Source organism: Pseudorca crassidens, chromosome 7 (genome assembly GCF_039906515.1).
Source record: "Pseudorca crassidens isolate mPseCra1 chromosome 7, mPseCra1.hap1, whole genome shotgun sequence".
Classification (NCBI taxonomy): Eukaryota; Metazoa; Chordata; class Mammalia; order Artiodactyla; family Delphinidae; genus Pseudorca; species Pseudorca crassidens.
In genome coordinates, this window is record NC_090302.1 from 31344929 (window position 1) to 31364209 (window position 19281).

Genomic DNA, 19281 nt, shown 5'->3' on the forward strand with positions numbered 1-19281 from the left:
TAATGTGAATGTTGTTGTGTTTAATGTTGTCCCAGAGGTCTCTTAGACTGTCTTCATTTCTTTTCATTCTTTTTTCTTTATTCAGTTCTGCTGCAGTGAATTCCACTATTCTGTCTTCCAGGTCACTTATCCGTTCTTCTGCCTCAGTTATTTTGCTATTGATTCCTTCTAGTGTAGTTTTCATTTCTGTTATTGTATTGTTCATCTCTGTTTGTTCTTAATTCTTCTAGGTCTTTGTGAAACATTTCTTGCATCTTCTCGATCTTTGCCTCCATTCTTTTTCTGAGGTCCTGGATCATCTTCACTATCATTACTCTGAGGTCTTTTTCTGGAAGATTGCCTATCTCCATTTCATTTAGTTGTTTTTCTGGGGTTTTATCTTGTTCCTTCATCTGGTACATAGCCCTCTGCGTTTTCATCTTGTCTATCTTTCTGTGAATGTGGTATTTGTTCCACAGGCTGCAGGATTGTAGTTCTTCTTCCTTCTGCTGTCTGCCCTCTGGTTTCAGATTCTTTTAAGAGCATGAGACAATAGAAAAAAACTAACTAGGATTTTGTTCATGTGTTCATTCAGAAGTCAACAAATATTTATTGAAATATACTGAACATCTAAACGTTATGTTAATATTACCAAAGTTAACTATTTTATTATACTTTAAGTTATCTGTATAAAAAAGTGAATAATTTACTTGAATACTAGCTGGTATATATGAATTCAAAATGACATTTGAATTTCATTTCTAGCACTTCTTAGCAGCAATCCAAGATCAGTCACTCATCTCTTACACTGGAATTGTAGCTAAGCATAAACTTTCTAAACTAACAAATGATTACAAAGTTATAAATGGTATTTGAATCGAATCTCATAAGGTCACTGATGAACTTTGGCTAGGGCTTGGACTTAAACAACACAACACAACACAACAAACACACTGACACACACACAAGTAGTGACCATCTGTTTAGTTAGCTGCTATCAGAAACACATTTTTCATTTTACGAAACACCTCTCCCATACTCCCAGTCTATGTGGTTTGAGGAGGGTGGCCTCTACCGTCTCTTTTCAGAGGTGAGCACGTGACCAAGGCTAGTCAATCTCAGCATCCATCCTTCCAGTTTACTTCAAAGATGGGTTCCGGGAAGATGGCGGAACAGTAAGACACAGAGATCACCTTCCTCCCCACAGATACACCAGAAATACATCTACACGTGGAACAGCTCCTACAGAACACCTACTGAACACTGGCAGAAGACCTCAGACCTCCCAAAAGGCAAGAGACTGCCCATGTACCTGGGTAGGGCAAAAGAAAAAACAATAAACAGAGACAAAAGGATAGGGACGGGACCTGCACCAGTGGGAGGGAGCTGTGAAGGAGGAAAGGTTCCCACACACTAGAAGCCCCTTCATGGGCCGAGACTGTGGGTGGCGGAGGGGGGAAGCTTCGGAGCCACAGAGGAGAGCACAGCTACAGGGGTGCGGAGGGCAAAGCGGAGAGATTCCCGCACAGAGGATCAGTGCCGACCCGGCACTCACCAGCCTGACAGGCTTGTCTGCTCACCCGCTGGGGCGGGCGGGGCTGGGAGCTGAGGCTCGGGCTTTGGTCCGAGCAGGGAGAGGACTGGGGTTGGCAGTGTGAACACAGCCTGAAGGGGTGAGTGCACCACGGCTAGCCAGGAGGGAGTCCGGGGAAAAGTTTGGACCTGCCGAAGACGCAAGAGACTTTTTCTTGCCTCTTTGTTTCCTGGTGTGCGAGGAGAGAGGATTAAGAGCGCTGCTTAAAGGAGCTCCAGAGATGGGCACGAACCGCGGCTATAAGCTCGGACCCCAGAGACGGGCATGAGACGCTAAGGCTGTTGCGGCCGCCAACAAGAAGCCTGGGTGCGAGCACAGGTCACTATCCACACCCCCTTCCGGGGAGCCTGTGCAGCCCGCCACTGCCAGGGTCCCGGGATCCAGGGACAACTTCCCCGGGAGAATGCACGGCGCGCCTCAGGCTGGTGCAACGTCCCGCTGGCCTCTGCCGCTGCAAGCTCGCCCTGCACTCCGTGCCCCTCCCTCCCCCCCAGCCTAAGTGAGCAGCTGCTCCTTTAACCCCGTCCTGTCTGAGCGAAGAACAGATGCCCCCCCACGGCGACCTACATGCAAAGGCGGGGCCAAATCCAAAGCTGAGCCCCAGGAGCTGTGAGAACAAAGAAGAGAAAAAGAAATCCCTCCCAGCAGCATCAGGAGCAGCAGATTGAAGCTCCACAATCAAATTGATGTACCCTGCATCTGTGGAATACGTGAATAAACAAATCATCCCAAATTGAGGAGGTGGACTTTGAGAGCAAGATTTATGATTTTTATGATTTTTCCCTCTTTTCCTCTTTTTGTTAGTGTGTATGTGTATGCTTCTGTGTGAGATTTTTGTCTGTATAGCTTTGCTTCCACCATTTGTCCTAGGGTTCTATCTGTCCGTTTTTTTTGGTTGTTGTTTTTTTTTAATTTTTTCTTAATAATTATTTTTTATTTTAATAACTTTATTTTATCTTACTTTATTTTATTTTACTTTACCTTCTTTGTTTTTATCCTTCCTTCCCTCCTTCCTTCCTCCCTCTCTCCCTCCCTTTCATTCTTTCTACTTCTACTAATTCTCTCTTTCTACTTTTTCTCCCTTTTATTCTGAGCCGTGTGGATGAAAGGCTCTTGGTGCTCCAGCCAGGAGTCAGTGCTGTGCCTCTGAGGTGGGAGAGCCAACTTCAGGACACTGGTCCACAAGAGACCTCCCACCTCCACATAATATGAAACAGCAAAAATCTCCCAGAGATCTCCATCTCAACACCAGCAGCCAGCTTCACTCAACGACCAGCAAGCTACAGTACTGGACACCCTAGGCCAAACAACTAGCAAGACAGGAACACAACCCCACCTATTAGCAGAGAGGCTGCCTAAAATCATAATAAGTCCACAGACACCCCAAAACACACCAACAGACGTGGACTTGCCCACCAGAAAGAAAAGATCCAGCCTCATCCACCAGAACACAGGCACTAGTCCCCTCCACCAGGAAGCCTACACAACCCGCTGAACCAACCTTATCCACTGGGGACAGACACCAAAAACAACGAGAACTACGAACGTGCAGCCTGCAAAAAGGAGACCCCAAACACAGTAAGATAAGCAAAATGAGAAGACAGAAAAACACTCAGCAGATGAAGGAGCAAGATAAAAATCCACCAGACCTAACAAATGAAGAGGAAATAGGCAGTCTACCTGAAAAAGAATTCAGAATAATGATAGTAAAGATGATCCAAAATCTTGGAAATAGAATAGACAAAATGCAAGAAACATTTAACAAGGACCTAGAAGAACTAAAGATGAAACAAGCAACGATGAACAACAAAATAAATGAAATTAAAAATACTCTAGATTGGCTCAATAGCAGAATAACTGAGGCAGAAGGACGGATAAGTGACTTGGAAGATAAATTAGTGGAAATAACTACTGCAGAGCAGAATAAAGAAAAAAGAATAAAGCTGTCACTGTTTGCAGGACAGTCTCAGAGACCTCTGGGGCAACATTAAACACACCAACATTCGAATTATAGGGGTTCCAAAAGAAGAAGAGAAAAAGAAAGGGACTGAGAAAATATTTGAAGAGATTATAGTTGAAAACTTCCCTAATATGGGAAAGGAAATAGTTAATGAAGTCCAGGAAGCACAGAGAGTCCCATAAGGGAAAATTCCAAGGAGAAATACGCCAGGACACATATTAATCAAACTGTCAAAAATTAAATACAAAGAAAACATATTAAAAGCAGCAAGGGACAAATAACACACAAGGGAATCCCCATAAGCTTAACAGCTGATCTTTCAGCAGAAACTCTACAAGCCAGAATGGAGTGGTAGGACATATTTAAAGTGATGAAGGAGAAAAACCTACAACCAAGATTACATAAGGCAAATACTAACAGCCATAAAAGGGGAAATTGACAGTAACACACTCATAGTACGGGACTTTAACACCCCACTTTCACCAATGGACACATCATCCAAAATGAAAATAAATAAGGAAACACAAGCTTTAAATGATACATTAAACAAGATGGACTTAATTGATATTTATAGGACACTCCATCCAAAAACAACAGAAAACACATTTTTCTCAAGTGCTCATGGAACATTCTCCAGGATACATAATATCTTGGGTCACAAATCAAGCCTTGGTTAAGTTAAGAAAATTGAAATCGTATCAAGTATCTTTTCCGACCACAATGCTATGAGACTAGATATCAATTACAGGAAAAGATCTGTAAAAAATACAAACACAAGGAGGCTAAACAATACACTACTTAATAACGAAGTGATCACTGAAGAAATCAAAGAGGAAATCAAAAAATACCTAGAAATAAATGACAATGGAGACACGACGACCCAAAACCTATTGGATGCAGCAAAAGCAGTTCTAAGAGGGAAGTTTATAGCAATACAAGCCCACCTTAAGAAACAGGAAACACCTTGATTAACAACCTAACCCTGCACCTAAAGCAATTAGAGAAAGAAGAACAAAGAAACCCCAAAGTTAGCAGAAGGAAAGAAATCATAAAAATCAGATCAGAAAAAAATGAAAAAGAAATGAAGGAAACGATAGCAAGGATCAATAAAACTAAAAGCTGGTTCTTTGAGAAGATAAACAAAATTGATAAACCATTACCCAGACTCATCAAGAAAAAAAGGGAGAAGACTCAAATCAATAGAACTAGAAATGAAAAAGGAGAAGTAACAACTGACACTGCAGAAATACAAAAGATCATGAGAGATTACTACAAGCAACTCTATGCCAATAAAATGGACAACCTGGAAGAAATGAACAAATTCTTAGAAATGCACAACCTGCCAAGACTGAATCAGGAAGAAATAGAAAACATGAACAGACCAATCACAAGCACTGAAATTGAAACTGTGATTAAAAATCTTCCAACAAACAAAAGCCCAGGACCAGATGGCTTCACAGGCAAATTCTATCAAACATTTAGAGAAGAGTTAACACCTATCCTTCTCAAACTCCTCCAAAATATAGCAGAGGGAGGAACACGCCCAAACTCATTCTACGAGGCCAGCATCACCCTGATACCAAAACCAGACAAGGATGCCACAAAGAAAGAAAACTACAGGCCAATATCACTCATGAACATAGATGCAAAAACCCTCAACAAAATACTAGCAAACAGCATCCAACAGCACAATAAAAGGATCATACACCATGATCAAGTGGGGTTTATTCCAGGAATGCAAGGATTCTTCAATATACACAAATCAATCAATGTGATAAACCATATTAACAAACTGAAGAAAAAAACCATATGATCATTACAATAGATGCAGAGAAAGCTTTTGACAAAATTCAATACCCATTTATGATAAAAACCCTGCAGAAAGTAGGCATAGAGGGAACTTTCCTCAACATAATAAAGGCCATATATGACAAACCCACAGCCAACATCCTCCTCAATGGTGAAAAACTGAAAGCATTTCCACTAAGATCAGGAACAATACAAGGTTGCCCACTCTCACCACTCTTATTCAACATAGTTTTGGAAGTTTTAGCCACAGCAGTCAGAGAAGAAAAGGAAATAAATGGAATCCAAATCAGAAAAGAAGAAGTAAAGCTGTCACTGTTTGCAGATGACATGATACTATACATAGAGAATCCTAAAGATGCTACCAGAAAACTACTAGAGCTAATCAATGAATTTGGTAAAGTTGCAGGATACAAAATTAATGCACAGAAATCTCTGGCATTCCTATACACTAATGATGAAAAATCTGAAAGTGAAATCAAGAAAACACTCCCATTTACCATTGCAACAAAAAGAATAAAATATCAAGGAATAAACTACCTAAGGAGACAAAAGACCTGTATGCAGAAAACTATAAGACACTGATGAAAGAAATTAAAGATGATACAAATAGATGGAGAGATATACCATGTTCTTGGATTGGAAGAGTCAACATTGTGAAAATGACTCTACTACCCAAAGCAATCTACAAATTCAATGCAATCCCTATCAAACTACCACTGGCATTTTCCACAGAACTAGAACAAAAAATTTCACAATTTGTATGTAAATACAAAAGACCCTGAATAGCCAAAGCAATCTTGAGAATGAAAAACGGAGCTGGAGGAATCAGGCTTCCTGAGTTCAGACTATAGGACAAAGCTACAGTAATCAAGACAGTATGGTACTGGCACAAAAACAGAAAGATAGATCAGTGGAACAGGATAGAAAGCCCAGAGATAAACCCACACACATATGGTCACCTTATCTTTGATAAAGGAGGCAGGAATGTACAGTGGAGAAAGGACAGCCTCTTCAATAAGTGGTGCTGGGAAAACTGGACAGGTACATGTAAAAGTATGAGATTAGAGCACTCCCTAACACCATACACAAAAATAAGCTCAAAATGGATTAAAGACCTAAATGTAAGGCCAGAAACTATCAAACTCTTACAGGAAAACACAGGCAGGACACTCTATGACATAAATCACAGCAAGATCCTTTTTGACCCACCTCCTAGAGAAATGGAAATCAAAACAAAAATAAACAAATGGGACCTAATGAAACTTCAAAGCTTTTGCACAGCAAAGGTAACCATAAAAAAGACCAAAAGACAACGCTCAGAATGGGAGAAAATATTTGCAAATGAAGCAACTGACAAAGGATTAATCTCCAAACTTTACAAGCAGCTCATGCAGCTAAACAACCCAATCCAAAAATGGGCAGAAGACCTAAATAGACATTTCTCCAAAGAAGATATACAGACTGCCAACAAGCACATGAAAGAATGCTCAACATCATTAATCATTAGAGAAATGCAAATAAAAACTACCATGAGATATCATCTCACACCAGTCATAATGGCCGTCATCAAAAAATCTAGAAACAATAAATGCTGGAGAGGGTGTGGAGAAAAGGGAACACTCTTGCACTGCTGGTGGGAATGTGAATTGGTTCAGCCACTATGGAGAACAGTATGGAGGTTCCTTAAAAAACTACAAATAGAACTGCCATACTACCCAGCAATCCCACTACTGGGCATATACCCTGAGAAAACCAAAATTCAAAAGGAGTCATGTACCAAAATGTTCATTGCAGCTCTATTTACAGTAGCCCAGAGATGGAAACAACCTAAGTGTCCATCATCGGATGAATGGATAAAGAAGATGTGGCACATATATACAATGGAATATTACTCAGTCATAAAAAGAAACGAAATTGAGCTATTTGTAATGAGGTGGATAGACCTAGAATCTGTCATACATAGTGAAGTAAGTCAGAAAGAGAAAGACAAATACCGTATGCTAACACATATATATGGAATTTAAGAAAAAAAAATGTCATGAAGAACCTAGGGGTAAGACAGGAATAAAGACACAGACCTACTGGAGAACGGACTTGAGGATATGGGGAGGGGGAAGGGTGAGCTGTGACAAAGTGAGAGAGAGGCATGGACATATATACACTAACAAACGTAAGGTAGATAGCTAGTGGGAAGCAGCCGCATAGCACAGGGAGATCAGCTCGGTGCTTTGTGACCACCTGGAGGGGTGGGATAGGGAGGGTGGGAGGGATGGAGACGCAAGAGGGAAGATATATGGGAACATATGTATATGTATAACTGATTCACTTTGTTATAAAGCAGAAACTAACACACCATTGTAAAGCAATTACACCCCAATAAAGATGTTAAAAAAGAAATGTACCATAAAAAAAAAAAAAACTACACATAGAACTACCATATGAACCAGCAATCCCAGTATTGGGCATATACCCTGAGAAAACCATAATTCAGAAAGAGTCATGTACCAAAATGTTCATTGCAGCTCTATTTACAATAGCCCGGAGATGGAAACAACCTAAGTGTCCATCATCCGATGAATGGATAAAGAAGATGTGGCACATATATACAATGGAATATTACTCAGCCATAAAAAGAAACGAAATTGAGCTATTTGTAATGAGGTGGATAGACCTAGAGTCTGTCATACAGAGTGAAGTAAGTCAGAAAGAGAAAGACAAATACCGTATGCTAACACATATATATGGAATTTAAGGGAAAAAAATGTCATGAAGAACCTAGGGGTAAGACAGGAATAAAGACACAGACCTACTAGAGAATGGACTTGAGGATATGGGGAGCGGGAAGGGTAGCTGTGACAAAGCGAGAGAGAGGCATGGACATATATACACTACCAAACGTAAAGTAGATAGCTAGTGGGAAGCAGCCGCATAGCACAGGGAGATCAGCTCGGTGCTTTGTGACCGCCTGGAGGGGTGGGATATGGAGGGTGGGAGGAAGGGACACGCAAGAGGGAAGAGATATGGGAACATATGTATATGTATAACTGATTTACTTTGTTATGAAGCAGAAAGTAACACACTATTGTAAAGCAATTATACTCCAATAAAGATGTAAGAAAAAAAGATGGTTCAGAGATGATCAGATGACCCACGTCAGACTAATCAGAGCCCTCCAAGGAACTTCTTCTGAACTACTGGTAAAGAAGTAGTCCCTTTTATAGGATTATAGAGGCTAAGAACCATTTAAGATGATGTGGTTAAGGACAGCTTTGTGGCCATATGAAGAGAGCCTTCCTGAGAATGAATTCAAATTAAAAAATAGTATATTTTTCAATTTGTAAGACACACAAAAAGAGAAAGCTTCTTAATGATATTAATCTAACCTCATAATTCAGCCATTTCTAAATATAGCTTGATCCCTTGAAAATACCAGTTACATGAGCCAATGGATTCCATTTTGTGTTTCTTTGTTTAAACCAGCCTGAATTGAGTTTGACTTTTGCAACTGAGAGATTACAGCCAATATACATATATACCCACAGACTTACTATCTTCTGTTTGTGAAATTTCTTTTTCTCTCCCTCTCTCCCTCTCTCTCTCTCTCTCTCCCTCCCTTCCTCTCTCTCTCTCTCTTCCCCTCCCTCCCTCTCTCTCTCTCTCTCTCTCACATACACACAGACACACAGTGCTTAAGAAGCCTAGTATTTGTCCTATAGATGACAAAAAGCTCTGACAATATGGTTTTCACCTTCATGGCCAGCAGAATTTTACTGAAACTCAGCAATTTTTTATCTAATTGATGTGCAGCAACATGTTCTGACTGCTTGCAGAAACTTTTTCAGCCATTGACACAAACGTGACAATACTTCAAATGCTGCATCAGCCCTCCATCTGTATACCTTCATTTCTGCCCAAGCCCTGAGACTCAGAAAACTTAACTCACATTTGTCACAGAGCTGGAGTCACAAGAAGTACCTGAAAATGTTGGGCTGAAAATGATGTAAACACCTGGAGGTCCTCACCCATGACTACAGAGGCATCTCAATGCCAAGTTGAGACTGGCTTAATTGTGAGATTTCTAGGTCTTTGGCTGACAGTATATTGTCAGTCTTCTCTATTGTAGCAGAAACTCATAATTGTTTCCAGCTGCAAACAAATGTAAGGCTGACTCTAAAGAGGCACGTGTCCTTTTTTCCTTTGACCAATAGCTTCATTCTGTCCCATCAAGATGCCATCAGTACACAGCATCTCAAGGTTGGCTACATTCAATATAGTGTATATTGTGGGATTATCTGACACAATACTAGTTGCTAAATTTTCTTTCTTTACAAGATGGTCGAATTGGGACCACCAAGTTACCAAGTGGGCTCATGTTTTGGATCTCAAAGGCCAAAGCTAGAGAAGAGGAAAAGCCAGAGTATGAATCTAACCCAACATACAAGCATAGAAGACTACCTGAGTTCAAATTCCAGACTTTTGAGCAAGTTGCCTAACTCCCCCAAGCCCTAGTTTCCTCATGTGTAAAATAGAAAAATGTAAAAGTAGTACCTAATCAGAGGTTTCTGATAATTAATTTACATAATTCATTGAGGGGCCAAGAAACATTATCTATTGATATCAATAGCTAATAATATTAACTGTCAATAGACATTAGATATTAACAACCATTTAAAATTTATGATCAAAAACCATCTGTTAATATTATTGCTGTTATCATCTAGAAAAGTCCATTCACTTCCCTGAATTTCAGACTTCTCAACTGTAAAATGGGAGTAATAATCACTGCCAACTTCCTGAAACTGTTTTTAAACTCAAATGAGAACATTTACACAAAAGCACTTCATACAACATAAAGTGTATCAAAATATATGGTGACATTGTTCCTTCTGCTGTTGTTGTCTTTTTTTTTTTTTTTTTACAAAGCATTTGAACTGGTTTTTATTATATACTAAGTTCTGGCAAATACTGGGTTTGTTTCTAGCCTCCCTTCTGGTCCATCCTGTGCCAGGGCTGCACTGCAAGTGGAGGGCGGAACCATGACCCCACCACCACCTTCGTGAAGGCAGGCTTTTCACACTGTATGGGATTGGTAACAACCTGGGTGAGGGAAGTGTGTCCACAGGTCAGTCCTCCGAGTCGCTGGGGCCCACGTACTGGCAGATGGCATCATAGTGAAGCTCCACCACCCGATTCTCTCTCTGCAGCTGCACAAGAGCCCGGCTCTGCTCTCTGTCGCGGTCCAGCAGATGGCCCACCCTTCCAGCCCATGGCCCCAGCACCACCATCACCCGGTTGCCCTGGACCTTGGGGACTAGGGTCTCCAGCATGCCCTCCCTCAGGCCTTCCAGGACCTGGCCTTCATCTGTCAGACACACACAGGTATCTGGGCTGAGGACATCTTCGATTGTCATCTTGGTGTTGTAATACTGGCCACCCTTGTGCAGCTTGTCCACAAACCGCACACGCAGGTCCCTGTGCAGCCAGTGCTGACTCCTGGGAGCTGCTTTCTCAATCTTGGCTGCAGGCCCATCCTGTCTCCATCTGAGATGCTCAGGGTCCCACCGGTCTGGATGGTGTTTCCGCTTCCTCGCTGAGTCCTCCTGCCAGACGTGGAGGTCCTGATCCTGAAGGGCCTTCCATGACGAGGTTGCTCCATTCTGTTGCCTTGGGGAAGTTTTGCTCACCTGGCTCAGATCCAAGGAGTTCTTGTCAAACTCCTGCTGGGAGACAGGCCGCAGGCAGTACTCACTAACAGTCACCATGCGGCTCCCCACAGCCAGACGGACCATGGCCCGAGCATTGTCAGGGTCGAGGCCTTCCATCTTCCCATAGAGGCCTCGGTGAGGGCCAGAAAGAACCACCACAGCTCCTCCAGGCACCAGTCCCTGAGGCTGGTCTTCCTTATCCTTCTCTTGCTCCTCATCTGGCCTCAGCAGGTGGTGGGGGCCGGTGGGGGCCAGGGCCTGGACCTCAGTCAGGTTGGTGCCCAGCCCTAACCCCTTGGGCCTCAGTGAGCTGACACGGGGATTCACCACTTGATTGAAGGTACGGCCGATGCCCTCGCCAGGTTTCCAGCCCATGCCCCGCAGCATGGCCAGCCCATAGGCCTCTACAGGGACTGCCTCATAATCAGCCTCCTCCGGCACTGTCTCAGCCCGGGGTTCGCTGTCTGCCCCTTCCCCGTCGCGGGTGCATCCTTTCCGGATCATGGGGATAGCGAGCGTGGGGTCGACACCCGCATTCTCTCTCTCCTCCAGAGACTTCGTGGATTCCTCAATGAGCTCCTTCACAGCCTGGGACAGCATCCCATCCACCAAGACCTCAGTATGTGCGGATGGCCCAGGGGCCTGGGTCGGTGGCTGCCTAAGATGGCCATTCTGGATCAAAGGGATGACAAGTTCCTTGGGGGCTTCTGAGGGCTGCACACTCTGCAGCTCCCTCCGTTTTTCGGTCTTCAAGAAATCCTTCTCCGGAGCCGCGTCTCCCACCAGCCATCTCCGGGCAGACGTGCGACTGAAGCTGAACGAAATTGGAGCACGGGAGGCTCCCGCAGGCCACAAAACACCATCTTCGGCGTCCGCCATCTTCCCCTCTTCCCAGGTCGGCGCGCTGCTTGCTGGGAAGTTTAGTTTGCGCTCTCTTTGCTGGGGCTTGACCACCAACGCTACAACTACCTTTCCCAGGAAACACTGTGGCACCGCCAGGCGAAGGCGGATAGGGGCAGTAGGAAGTAACTGCCTCTCTTTATACTTCACAAGAGCACGTGGCGCCAAGCGTACCAGGAAATGTAGTTCTTGGGGAAGGCAGGCGTGGTAGAAGGTGGCTTCCTTCTTGCTAAGTCGTCACTCCTTCGTGTAGGCGTTTATTGGTCGCCTACTGTGTGCACGTCACTGTGCCCTACTGCTAGTGTTGGAGGGTCTCCTGTAGAGGCGGGCGGTGGCTGTGGCTCACTGTCTGTTGTTGTCTTCATTATTGGTACTGGGATAAAATAAGTGTATTTGTATGTATTTAGTGTCCAGCATGGACCAGTCCTGGTTAGGCATAAATTCTACTCTCTAAGTACTTATAATCATGGAAAAGACATTAGCAAGAATAACTTTAACACATAAAGCAGCCTTTCCTACTATTTTAACTAACAAATCCCTTTCACAATAATATAGATCGACACTGTCAGATAGAATTTTCTATGAACAATGATGCAAATGTCATACAACTGCACCATCCAATATGATAGCCACCAGTCACATGCACTATTTGAGCAATTGGGATGTGGCTAGTGTAAATAGGAACTAAATTTTAAATTTTATTTCATTTTAATTAATTTAAATTGTAATAGCTGCATGCAGTTGGTTGCTACCACATTGAACAGTACAGAGAATGTCTTCAATCCCTTAGATATTTGTTAATGGGTCTGCCATTTTTTTATACTGCATGTTATAATGACATGATTTTAGGTTGAAAATGTATTATAAATTCCATTTAAATGCAATCTTCAAAAATTGTACATTTACATATATACCCACTATGTACAAAAACAAGTTTTGACTTTTTACATGCAGTTAATGTAGACTAATTATGTAAGAAAAAGTATCATTTTTAAAGTATACTATATTGATACTTGGGAGCCAAGAGTATAATTAAATTTAACTATGAATTACAGCATAAAATAAATTAAAAACTATTTTATTATGGATGTCTGATATTCTTATATTTTACATGCAAAAAAATACAATTAGTATTTTCATATTTTGTTTCATTTGTCTGCTTATGCACACTCTCCTAATTGTAACACATGTGGTTAAAAAGTCTTTATTCCCACACATGAAAAGTCTTCTAATATTCTCCATTTAAATAATAATTTTTAAATTATACTTATATCTCCTAATGTGCTACATGAGAATTTTGATCTAATGGATGCAGCTTACAGATTTGGTGATGTTCATATTGAAGAAAATCTGAGAATTATTAATATTTTATATTCTTCATTAACTTGATATATAGCAGTTTCTGTGTTCCTTATGTCATGGTCTTAAATAATTGTCTAGCCTTAATAATAATTTTATAATTATGAATAAAAATAATTTACAGCTGTGTGATGGCCAAGTCCAGCAATGGCTGTTGGTTGATATTCAATTCACCGTGTCTGGCTAAGTGACTGAGTCACAAGCACATTCATTTGATCTCCACGTTGTGCACTAACTACATATTGAAGAACTATATGTCCACTTTTAAAGGGATATTTTTTAAACAATTATTTTATCTGCTGATCTTTAATATAAATGTAAGCAGGCACCATTATTGCTTTTGATACCATGAACTCCTTGGGACACTTTCTCTAGATCTCAGAATTTCTCAAACCACTTGTTGAGTAAGACTGTCAAAGAATACTGGAAAACTGCTTAACCTTCATGGAATGTTTAGACACCTTAAAGAGGTCCCTTGCTCTTTGGACCCACAGAAAACAACTGAAACTGTCTAAAATTGGGCATCAGATATGTAGACATAAATGAGAGGATCTGTGAGGAGAGAAGACCTGAGAAAAGCCAGGCCAGACTCAACATAAGAAAGAGCGTGGAGGTCCAAAGAATATATCAACATGAAAGAGGAAATCTGGCACCTTGCACCAGAAATAGCAGCAGGTCCTAGGAATTAGAAGGGGCAAGGGAAGGAAGGGCAGAAGAACCTGACCTCACTCCCATTAGTTTCCCCAGCCTTCCCCCAAGCCCAGAGAGCCCAAAACCCCTAGAAAGGAAAGGGCTGTGGTAGAAATAAAAGTTATGTACTGGACATCTAAACAACTCTGCTATGGGGACGCCAGTCCGAAAAGAGTTGAACACAAGAAAAGAAGGTGAAGGCATTGTCCTCCAGGCTGGTGAGAGAGGTGAGCAATGAAAATCAAGGGACAACAGGTTTGGTGAAGCAAGAGAGACTGGTACCAGCTAGAGAAGGACAACAATGAGGACAGCAATCCATGGCAGCCCAGATTCACAAGATTGGAGGAGGTGGCACAATGCTAACAACCCAAGGTGGCAAGGCAGTCAGGGGTCAGAGGTCTGGTGAGAGGCATTCAGTGAGGCAAATAATCCAAGAGCAGAAGAGCAACAGCAGGTTTCTGGGCACTGCTTAGGGACAAATGAGACCAATGAACATGGTAATAAAAGGAAAGCAAAGAGGTCGCATCAGAAGTTTTGATTTCCTATAAGAAAACATTTTCCTTCTGTCAGAGAATCCCAGAAGGTAAGTGACACAGTTGAGAAACAGCTATTTTACATGTGTAAGTAATCTTGGGGATTCTTAGAAATGTTTAGGGAGAGAAATCACTTCATATATAGGCAGATAAGGGGCAGGACGTAGAGCCACTGAAATCTGAAAATCATTTTAAATATGACCAAATACATACCACCTTTTAATAAAGCTTAGAATATAAATATACACCATAACTTTTTCTAGGTACAGGATTATTGGTGCTTTTATTTTCTTAATTTCATCTCTTATCTGAATTTTCTAGGGTTTCTTTGAAGAACATGTAACATTTGGGTATAAAAAGCATAAGATTGGGACTTCCCTGGTGACACAGTGGTTAAGAATCCTCCTGCCAGTGCAGGGGACACGGGTTTGAGCCCTGGTCTGGGAAGATCCTGCATGCCGCAGAGCAACTAAACCTGTGAGCCACAACTACTGACCCTGCGCTCTAGAGCCCACGAGCCATGATGACTGAGCCCGTGTGCCACAGCTACTGAAGCCTGGGCGCCTAGAGCCCGTGCCCCACAACAAGATAAGTCATCGCAATGAGAAGCCCGTGCACCACAACAAAAAGTAGCTCCCGCTTACCGCAACTAGAGAAAGCCCATGCACAGCAACAAAAACCCAACACAGCCAAAAATTAATTAATTTTTTAAAATTTATTTTAAAAATTAAATGCCACTTTTCACATGTTAAATTGCAAAGATTGAAAAAAAATCTAATACTCAGTATTGGCAAATGGGTACTAAAAATCTAATACTCAGTATTGGCAAATGGGTAGGGAAGTAGGCACTCATACTCTGCTCACAATATAATTATGCTATTTCTGGATTATGTTATTTCTGGAGGACAATTTGAGAACAAAATCAAAGTTCTTAAAAATTTATTTTTATTTAAATAATTTAAATAAATTATTATAAATTTATTTATAATTTATTTCTATAATTATATTATAAATTTATAAATTTATTTATAATAATTTACAATTTATAAATTTATAAATAATTTATTATAATTAAAATAATTTGTTTTATTTATTTTTTAAATTTATTTTTTAAAATTCTTAAAAATCTAATACTCAGTATTGGCAAATGGGTAGGGAAGTAGGCACCCATACTCTGCTCACAAGATAATTATGTTATTTCTGGATTTCTGGATTATGTTATTTCTGGAGGACAATTTGAGAACAAAATCAAAATTCTTAAAAATTTTTATGTAATTTTATCCAGGAATTCTGCTTCTAGAAATATACATAATGTAGAGAATTATCCTCTTTTTATAAAAACTACAATGTATCGATAGATAAGTATGGAGATAGACAGGTAGCAAATTATACCTGCAATAACATAATAGTAATAATAACAGTAATAATACAGTTATTACTGATAGGATTATGAGTGATTTTAAGTATTCTTTTCCACATATTTCTGCCATGAAAACTATTACTTAAACAGGATAAATAAATGCTATGTTAAATAAAAGAAATTGAAAAGTTAGCACAGCATTAAGTTTCTCATCTCATTCTCTTATATTTTGTATCTTATCTGTGGTTACAACCTATTCCAATTCCTGGTATCATTTGATTTCTTCAGTATTTGGGCAGCAATTTATTTTATAGTTTCCTCAATAAATATTTTTGGGATTTATTAACCAAATCTTCTTGTTCCTATTTTCTAATCTACTAAAAACTGCTTTTACCTTTATTAGTTTCTTCCTCCTGGTCTCCTTTGACTTATTTCATAATTCTCTTTACAACTGCTTGAATTGAAAGCTTAGGTACATTTATTTTTATTATTTCTAATTTAGCAATTTAAAAATACAATACATAAACTCTGATTTTGAATCCAGTTCCTTATTTCAAATGAAGGAATTATCACTCTGAGTATGATACTGCAACCAAATTTGTAACTAGTATTTAGACTTAATTCTATGTTTAAATCTTTTCATTACTCCCCACCACTTTTTTATTTACATACGGTAAAATTCACTTTTGGTGTACAGTTTTGTGCATTTTGACACATGTAAACAGTTTTGTAACTACCATCACAATTAAGATATTGATTATTTCTATCAAAGTGTTCCCTCATGCCCTTTTGTAGTAAATTTAAATTCCTGCCCTCTGCCCCTAGTGCCTAACAACTATTGATGTAACTTGTCTCTATAGTTTTACTTTTTCCTGTATGTCTTATTGTTGCATGTATCAGCACTTCATTTCTTTTTATTAATGAGCACTGTTCCATTGTATAGGTGTTTTGATTATCTATTTACCAAATGATGGGCATTTGGGTTGCTATAAATATATGCATACAGGTCTTTGTGTAGACATATGTTTTCATTTCTCTTATGTAAATACCAAGGAATGGGATTTCTGGCCCTATAGTAATTATTTGTTTATAAGAAACGGCCAAACTGTTTTCCAAAATGGCTCTTTTATTTTATATTCCCCCCAGCAGTGTATAAAAATCCCAGGTGTTCCATATCCTCATATAATCACCAACACTTGGAATTGTCAGATTGGGGCTGGGGTGGGGGAAGAGTTAGGGGCAGGGTTCTTTCTTTTCTCCTTTTTGTTATTCTGCTAAATATATGTAGTATCTCATTGCTTCAGTTTGCGTTTCCACAGTAACTTTCCACAGTAACTAATGATGTTAAATATATTTTAATGTGCTTATTTGCAATCAGCCATCAGAACCTCCTCTTTGGTGAAGTATCTGTTCAAATATCTTGCTCATTTTTTAAATTGGATTTTGTTATTTTACTATTGAGTTTTGAAAGTTCTTTATACATTCTGAATATAAATCCTGATATGTGTTTTGCAAATATTTTCTCTCAGTCTATGACTTTACTTACATTTTTAATAGTATCTTTCAAAGAACATACATTTTAAATTTTGATGAAGTCCAATTTATTAATCTTTTTCTTTTATGTATATTTCTTTTGTGTTTTATGTTTCATGTGTCCCAGCTAAGAAATTTTTGTTTAACCAAGGTCACAACGATTTTCTTCTAGGTTTACTTCTAGAAATTTCATAGTTTCCAATTTTACATTTAATAGCCTATGATCCATTTTGCATTCACTGTTAAATATGGTATGATACATGGGTCATTTCATTTTTCAAATGTGGATGTATACTTGTTTCAGCACTCTCTGTTAAAAAGTCTGTTCTTCCTCTATTGAATTACCTTGGCACTTTTGTTGAAAATCAGTTGACCATATTCGTGAGGGACTATTTCTGGATTCATGTCTATTGATCTTTATCACTCTCCGTTCACCAATACTACCCTGTCTTGACTGCTATGGTTTTATAGTAAGTCTCGAGTAGTCATCCAGTTTTGTTCTTTAATTACAAAATTGAGGTCCTTTGTATTTCCATAACATTTTTAAATCAACCTGTCAATTTTAACAAAAAAAGCTTCTTGGGATATCAATGAATATTGTATTGAATTTATAGATTAATTTGATGAGAATAGACATGTTTATCATGCTGAGTCTCCCAATCCATGGAAATAGCATCCCTCTCTATTTGTTTAGGTCTTTTAAAATTTTTCTCATCACTGTTTTTTGGTTTTCAACATTCAAATATTATACATATTTTGTTATATTTATTCCTAAGTATTTTATATTTTGAAGGGCTATTGCAAGTGGTGTCTTTTTGCTTTAATATTTAATATTTCACCAACATTATTATAAAATACAGGGTTTCTTTTCGTAAGTGGCGCAGACCCCGGGGGGCAGGAGGCAGGGGAGGTGCGTGGAGCCTAGGAGCCAAGTAACTCATGGGGGTGGAGAGAAACCACAGAGGAAAAAGCAGGCTGGATCACAGCGCTGGTCTCACTTTCACTGCCCATACTTTGTAAATTACTGTACAGTTAGAGAAGGTCTTAAAATCTGATGCTGGCAGAGGACGTGAAACCCCTTGGTCAGAGACAGAAGACTTGTATTACTCATGGCACAACCACCAGTCTGAACAATTACTCCAGGCAGAATCTACTGCTACCACCAGCTCAGGTGACTAATAAAAGAGAAGTATACTGGAGAGATCCCATTCAAAATAGCAAAATAGGAGGACAAGGAACTCACCTCCCCCAGAGATACATCAAAAATACATCTATACGTGGAACAATTCTCACTAAAAAGTAACTGGAAACTGGCAGAAAGACTCCTGTACAATGAAGGCTGTAAGAAAGATCTACATATAATCTAGTAGGAAGAGAAGAAAAGCGAACAGGGCAGGACCTGTGCCCCTAGGAGGGCACTCAAAGGAAAAGGGAGAAAACATGGGTGGAGACGTGCCCTGGGGAGAGAGCAGTAAGAGCCACAGGTTGGGCATCCCAGTCCCCGGGTCCATCCCGCACAGGGGAGACAAGCTGCCTTGGCTGGTTGGAGGACCACTGGGACTAACAGGAAGGCTGTGGGAAGTCTGGACTCCATGAGGAATGTGTACACATGCTGGCTTGCCCCCAAGGCAGGGTGGAGAGGGCAGCTAGAAGACTGCTCTAGTGGCTGCCGGTTTCCCGCTCCGGTGAGCGCCCCAGCCAGATCCAAGCAAACACTCCAGCTCCACTTACTGCACATCACAATGTAGCACAGGATCCAGGGCTGCCATGACCAAGGAGGAAATTCAGCCATGGGATGCAGAGATGACCTGGTTCCAGGGTGGAGCCCGGGTGGGCCAGTGGCAGCCATTGTTGGCGCT

At 40.4% G+C, this 19281-nt stretch overlaps 1 protein-coding gene and 1 pseudogene across 1 annotated transcript in view; both read right to left on the minus strand.

Annotated features, from left to right (window-relative positions):
- The window catches only part of PLPPR1 (phospholipid phosphatase related 1), a 457833-nt gene that overhangs the window by 410284 nt on the left and 28268 nt on the right, over positions 1–19281 (minus strand). The window lies entirely within an intron of this gene.
- LOC137227009 (G-patch domain and KOW motifs-containing protein pseudogene) lies at positions 10285–11950 on the minus strand (annotated as a pseudogene).